Genomic DNA, 6854 nt, shown 5'->3' with positions numbered 1-6854 from the left:
AGACTTGTTCAGATGCCTATTAAAATTCAAACATGACAGCAAGGGAAAAATAATGGATGCCCTTCTGAAATTCCACCCGTGAGCTTTGTAAACTCTGGACTTCTTCTTCCAATGGGACAACGTTCCGCAAAGACATGGCTGTTTTCTTTTTCCAGCTTTTTTTTTCTCCTTCCAGCGAGTTCTGGCTTATTAGATATTCTTCCTTGGCAAGCGGAGGGCTCTTGGGCTGCCAATGGCCCAGTAAAATCTGGGCTCAGACCTTTCCTTGTGTATTCAAGAATTCATTCTCTCTCTGGAATTCGTTACCTGTGTTTACTCAGACTAATACTGATGGTTCTGATTCCTTAAATACGGTCTCTCTAAATTCAGACGTGGAAGAGAAACCACCTGTACTGACGTTACCTTTTCGAGAGGGTGGGTGGGTGCTTTCTTGCCTGCTGCAAGCTGCTTGCCAGCATTTCCTCACAGTCCTCCGCACCCTGTTTGCCACACGCCTCTCTACAGAGAAGAGGAGAAGTTATGAGTCATGTGTGCGCCACGGCAGCCCAGCTTAGCAAAACAAAGCCCCACCCACCCCAGTAAGAACAAAGATTTCGATCTGCACAGCACCTGCTGTACAGTAGGGGTGTGTTTATTCTAGGGTTCCAGCTTTGAATACAAATAGGAAAACTAGGTCAGTGCTCAGGATTTGAATGGAAGAAATGTTGTTTTTGGTGCCGGGCCTGGATTCCAGAGAAGCAGATTTTGCATGCAGGCGTCCGCTTCTTTCAGCATTACAAGCCAAAAGGCAGAGAGGTGGAGAAAGCAGTTTAGCCCTTTGTGGCATTAGCTTTGACAGTTGTGTTTGTTGTTTAAATGGGGAGCAGGGAACCAAGTATTCAAGTGTGTAAACCCAACAGAATATGGATATATTTAAGGAGAGGTACCACTGGATTTTTCCTGATATAAAGTTCAAAGCATGCCTGGAGCATAATTTTGAAAGGGGGTGGGGTGGGGACGCACTTAACTAAAATAAACAACAATCTTTGGAATTTCAGCCTTCCAAGGTCCACGTGATGGATCTGTTGCTGGACCATACCATTTCAGAACAAATGTACAAAGAAGAAGCCAGCCATGCAGCCACACCGTAGATTTGTATAAGGGCAGTATGATAGTGGCAGTTTTATTGTCCTGTGTGTGTGTGTCTTTTAATACTTTTATTATTTTCTACAAAAGCAAAACACATAAGGGAGGGGGAAACAATACAGATTACACAATTTCACACCTATCACATCCAATAAAAAACACCTATATGTAAGGCTATACACCATTTGAAGCAGACTTCGCGTCAGACAATGACTGTCAATTATTACTATTTAGCCAGCTCAGAATTACATAAACATAAAGAAAAAGAAAACTGCAGATAAACACCAATTATATAGAGAGCCCGTCTACACTTGTCTAGATGAAACGTAACAAGTTGGCAGAGATGACGTCAGCAGTCACGTGATGCTGTTGTTGTTACGTTTCTTCTGACTTTTAAAACCGTTCCACTTTCTGTTAAAATCGTTTTAAAACTAACAATGTGCCCCAACCTTTCGTTGTATTCAATGCCGTCTTTCAAAGTCATGTCTCGTGACCATGGTCTTTGCTTCCTGATTAGGACAAGTGAGGGCTTTTCTAGGGGAGGGGAGGGAGAGCTGGCACAACGCGACAAGGGGGAGGGGGAGAGGGAGGGAGGGCGGTGAAAGAGGGGACAGAGGCTTAATTTTTTTAAAAAACTGCTTATCTTTTGGGGCGCACGTGGCCCCTTTAAGACGCTGCAGGGCTTCCCTCGTCCCTACGCGTCGCCCCGCCTCCCTGCCGGCTTATCCCAGCAGGTCTAGCTCAGAGTCACCGGAAGAAGGAGGTTTACTTCAGAGCTAATGAAGAACGTTCTAAAGAAGAGTGTGCCCGGGTAAAACGATAGAAGAAAAGGTATTTCGATTGACTGGGCTCAAGTTGCATTTTGTAACGTAGCAAGGGAGGACGCAACAATGCACTTAAACAACGGTGTAATGAATAGTGTAGATCCTGCCATAGAATCCACTTACAAACAAATCAGTTTTATTCTCAATTCCTTTTCTAATTATGCCTAACATGAAGTTTGCCCCCACATCTTCTTCTTCTTTTTTTAACAGCTGCTGCCCACTGGGTTGACATTTTCATCACCACAACCCCAAGATCTTTTTCTTGGCTGGTTACCCCCAGCTCAGATCCCATCATATTCTACTTGAAGTTGGGATTTTTCACCCAACTCTGAACTTCTCTTTCAGCTCCAAAAAGTGCTCTGAACCGCATCCTTTTAAGCTGCCCTAGATCGGGTCTAGATGTCATCTTTGCAGGAGCATCGCCTTCCTGATGAGGCATCTCCTACCTCAGTTCTACCGTTTTGGTGTAGTGGTTGGAGGGTTGGCCTAGGACTGGGGAGACCCAGGTTCAAATCCCTACTCAGCCATGAAGTTCACCAGGGGACTTTATCCCAGTCACTCACTCTCAGCCTTTCCTACTTCACAGGTCCAGATCCTGCTTCTCAGAGATGCCTGTCACTGACTTCTTGCCCCAGTAAGGCAAGAGGGTCACCAAATATCCACTCTATTCTGTGCTGTAGTGATCTGAAATGTGGAGAATTCCATGAAGAACCAAGGCCATTTCTAAGCTTGCAAAACGTTTGGAAACATGTGCTGTGGCAGCCTGCGGTTTGTGAGCCCCATCAGCTGGTGAAAAAAAGGCATGGCGGGTAGAGGCATAATTGGATTTCCTGGAATACCTGGCAGGCATAGATACGGGGCTTAGAGTTTCTCCAGCACTTTTGCCTACAGCGAAATTTCAAGGCAAATTTCTGGAGGTTCCAGCTCTGGAGAAACATCTGAGGAATTTTAACAGCAACAAAAGGACTGTCAAGTAGACTTGCAAAACTGCTTTGCAGGTTTGTACAAAATAGGACAAATGGTACAAAATGCGTACAAAATGTCCTACTTTGTAAAGAGCTTCCAAGAATTTTTGCAACTCTTTACACAAACAACGCCTCAGAAACCGTCTTTGCTTCTTTGTAAAAGGCAAACTATTTATGCTCTGTCTCCCCCTCATGCCATTTGTGCATGTGTATGACTCCAATCAGGGTAAAGAGAGCCATTTCCCCATGAAATATGAACTAACTAATGTGGGTATTACATTCTAATTACATATTTGGGAAATGCAAAAAGTGCTTCTGCACCACAGTCCTTTGAATGTTTACTCAAAACATGTCTGGAGCACAATTTTAACTATATTCTTCAGGACTTACTTCCAGGAAAGTGCACTTCAGATTGCAGCCTCAGTTTTTTGTGTGAAAATGCCCACAGAAACTGGACTGAATTTGTGCCAGAGCCCAGGCAGGTGCGAGCCAACACTGGTTGACATGACTGAGCTCAGTCCAGGAAATGTGAATGAATTTGTATTGGTTTTATTTATTTTTAAGTTTGTTTATATCTTGTCTTTCTATCTAACAGTCAAAGCTGTGAATGTCATTGCAAATCAGACATAACATCCTTAAAAATCATAACAAAAAACACATAGCCAGTATCAAGAGAACATAAGTGGCTGAAAATGCAACATCCACTCAGAGGTCAAAAGCCTGGCTGAAATGTTGTTCTTTAACTGGCCGTTGGGAAGCAAGCCTGGTGGAACACTTCATGGAGCCACCACAGAAAAGGCCCTGCTCCTCATGCTCGCTCACTGTACCTCTTTGCAATAGAGCAGAGACTCTGCAGTTAATCATAGGGCTCAAGCAGCAGGTCCAGATGGGAGAAGACAGTTCTGGTGGTTTCCTGATCCTAGGCCGTTATGGGCTTTAAAAGTCAACAGTGTGACTTCAAACTGAACTTGGAAACAAACCGGTTGCCAGTGGGGGTTATATTGTCAAGTCTGAGTTAATAATCAATTTGGAAGTGTTCTTTGGCGTGCATGAACTTTCTATGTCTTAAAACCCTCTGTATGGTTCAGAAGCTTGCTTTCAATGTTTTAAACATGTTTAGTTGATCCAATATATGGCCACATGCAACTGCCTGCATCCTGCAATGGAGCTGCCCCCCTCCTGAGAGCTAAGAAGCTGGGTGAAGGGCGATATATGCAATTGGCAAGATGGAAAGCCAAGGGTCTTGATTCTCCCTGGTTAAGCTGCTTTGGGGCTGAATCCCCCCCCCACTTTGCCATGATGAGCAGGGAAAGTTCTGTACTCCCCCCAGGCTGAAGGTGTCCCTCCTAGTCCAGGTGTCCCTCCCAGTGCAACAGAAGATCACCAGGAAAATGGCCTGTTCGTTTGTTTCCAACTTAAGAGCATGAGGACAGAATAACTTGATCTTTTTAACTGAAGTGAGTCCTTATTGACCCTGCACTGCCATTACTTTCCTGATCACCTCTGCTGTACGCTGTCATTTTGGAGACTGAGCAAGTCTCTTTGCTCCTATTAAAAATCTAGAGTGGTCTTCAGCAGCAGGAAGGCTTAATCAAGGGAATTAGGAATTAGCATTAGCCTAATACCCCACGTGGAAAGTTACGTCTCCTCCCCTGCCTCTCAGCCCAGCAAGCTCTAAGAAGCATCAGGAGTAATGAGCCATGGGGGCCATTGGGTGTTTACGCTTGGGATATATGTAAGGCTCACGCATTCCAGGGAAATGTTGCTGTCCTTATGTCTGATAAGGTAAGGTGTCTTCTTTTCTCTCTCTGAATTTGAACCAGGTGTAATGAAACCATGTAGAGGCTATCAGGATGGGACAATGTAGTGCTGTCTTGGAAGATATCTACTGGATGCCCCTGGCAAAAGAGCAGGAGAGGCTAAGGGCATTTTTAGAAATGTCCCCAAGTGCTGTAAGAGGCACGACAAAAGTCAAACATAAAACGTTATTTTGCATGGGGAATCGGCATGGGCCCTGTGGATGTCTTTTGCCAGCTGCAGTGGTTTAGCTGCATGCCCGTTTAGCATGCGGCGTGCATGAAGCTATTACATGTTACAAGTCTGCACGCATGCATTATTTTCTACGCCGAATTAGTTTCCATGGAGGAATTGCCAGCATGATTCTGCTGTGCCTCCCCACATTCACTTTACATACGGACCCAAATATTGGAAGAGCCTGAGCCCCACTTTGGGAGTGACTTGGGCTTGTAAAAAAGAAACGCACCCATGTAGGATTACCATGTGGCCACATTTGGCTTGGTAGCACACTGGGGATTCCTAGCCTGGGTGAATGCTCAGTGACCTGCTTTAAACATGACACCAGCTACACGTTACCCCCACATGGAGACGTTTCATTTATGTGCCCAGCAGTGACGTGTCTAAGCCAGGCCTGAAACTTGGAAGGGGTGTAGAATCTGGAGAGAATGAGGATTAGTCGTAATTGTTGTAAACCACCCAGAGAGATCCGTCTATGGGGCAGTACAGAAATGAAATGAATTGAAATAAATAAAAGTCCAGTTCTTAAACAACTATGGCCTTATAGGTTTTTAATTTTTGTGAACCGCCCAGAGAGCTTCGGCTATTGGGCAGTATAAAAATGTAATAAATAAATAAAATAAACAAATAAAATTATTGTAGAAAGAGTCGATAGCAAAGGCTCACTATCTATTTGCAAGTTTTTATTATATATTTTATGCATGCCATTTTAATGAATGTGGAAATGAGGGGCGAAAGCCAATGTAAATGTTACACTTATCCTGGGATCGTTTCAGTGAAGGGGAGATTCCGATTCTCGGTGTCTTTTAAATATTACAATTATGCTAGAAAAAAATAAGCCTGAAAAACAAATAGCTTTAAATTTCTTTCTACATCGGGATGTGAATTTAGAACATATTGAGCAGAATCCAGCCATGGGACATTATCCTGCTCATGCTCCATGGAACTGAATGGAGCTTCAGTACCTTCTCCCTAGATTCTGCCCACCCGTTAGCAGAACTTCAGCCTCATTGCTCCAACAGTTCATTTCTCAAATTGGTTTAAAAAAAAAAAAAACCTGAGCTAGTGAGCTGGAAATGTCTAAGTAATGTAATGTTATCTGTGGTTTGCGGTCAATGCCAACACTGATTTGATGTCAAAAGATTCACCAGATCTCCCCCCCCCAAAAAAAAAATCTGTGAATGTGCTTACATTCTATTTTAGCAACTAATTTCAAAGTGTAGCTTATGAACCATAAAGTCTTACAATGGCAAGGACTCCACATACCTATGAGAGAACCTCCCCACGGCTCTGTGGCCCACTGTGGCCACTACGATCGCCCAACTCTTAAGTTGGGGCAGCAAGGGAGCATAGTGAGAGGCTCCCCTTGAGAGTGTAATATCACTTATTATTTTATTTTATTTTATTTTATTTATTACATTTTTATACCGCCCAATAGCCGAAGCTTTCTGGGCGGTTCACAAAAATTAAAATCATAACAAAACAACCAACAGGTTAAAAACACAAATACAAAATACAGTATAAAAAGCACAACCAGGATAAAAACCATGCAGCAAAATTGATATAAGATTAAAATACAGAGTTAGAACACTAAAATTTAAATTTAAGTTAAAATTAAGTGTCAAAATACTGAGAGAATAAAAAGGTCTTCAGCTGGCATTTGTCCTGCTTGTAATTACTTTCCTGCAGTTATGCATGTGGCTTGGCCAATTTATTTTAAATCCTAGAATTTCTGTTTAAGACCATTGTTGGTCTAGCACCTTAGGTGATGCATTTTCGTAGTGTGGGTAACATGACGTTGTCTTCCACCCAATACAGGTTCATGGGGCCATTGTTCAACTGCAGGGCCAGCCACACCATTAGGTAGAGTGAAGTTGCCATCTTAGGTAGCAGGTGCCCGGGAGTG

Source organism: Elgaria multicarinata, chromosome 16, assembly GCF_023053635.1.
Source record: "Elgaria multicarinata webbii isolate HBS135686 ecotype San Diego chromosome 16, rElgMul1.1.pri, whole genome shotgun sequence".
In the NCBI taxonomy this organism is placed as follows: domain Eukaryota; kingdom Metazoa; phylum Chordata; class Lepidosauria; order Squamata; family Anguidae; genus Elgaria; species Elgaria multicarinata.
The sequence above is the reverse complement of the archived record's forward strand: the minus strand, read 5'-3'. Positions refer to the sequence as shown.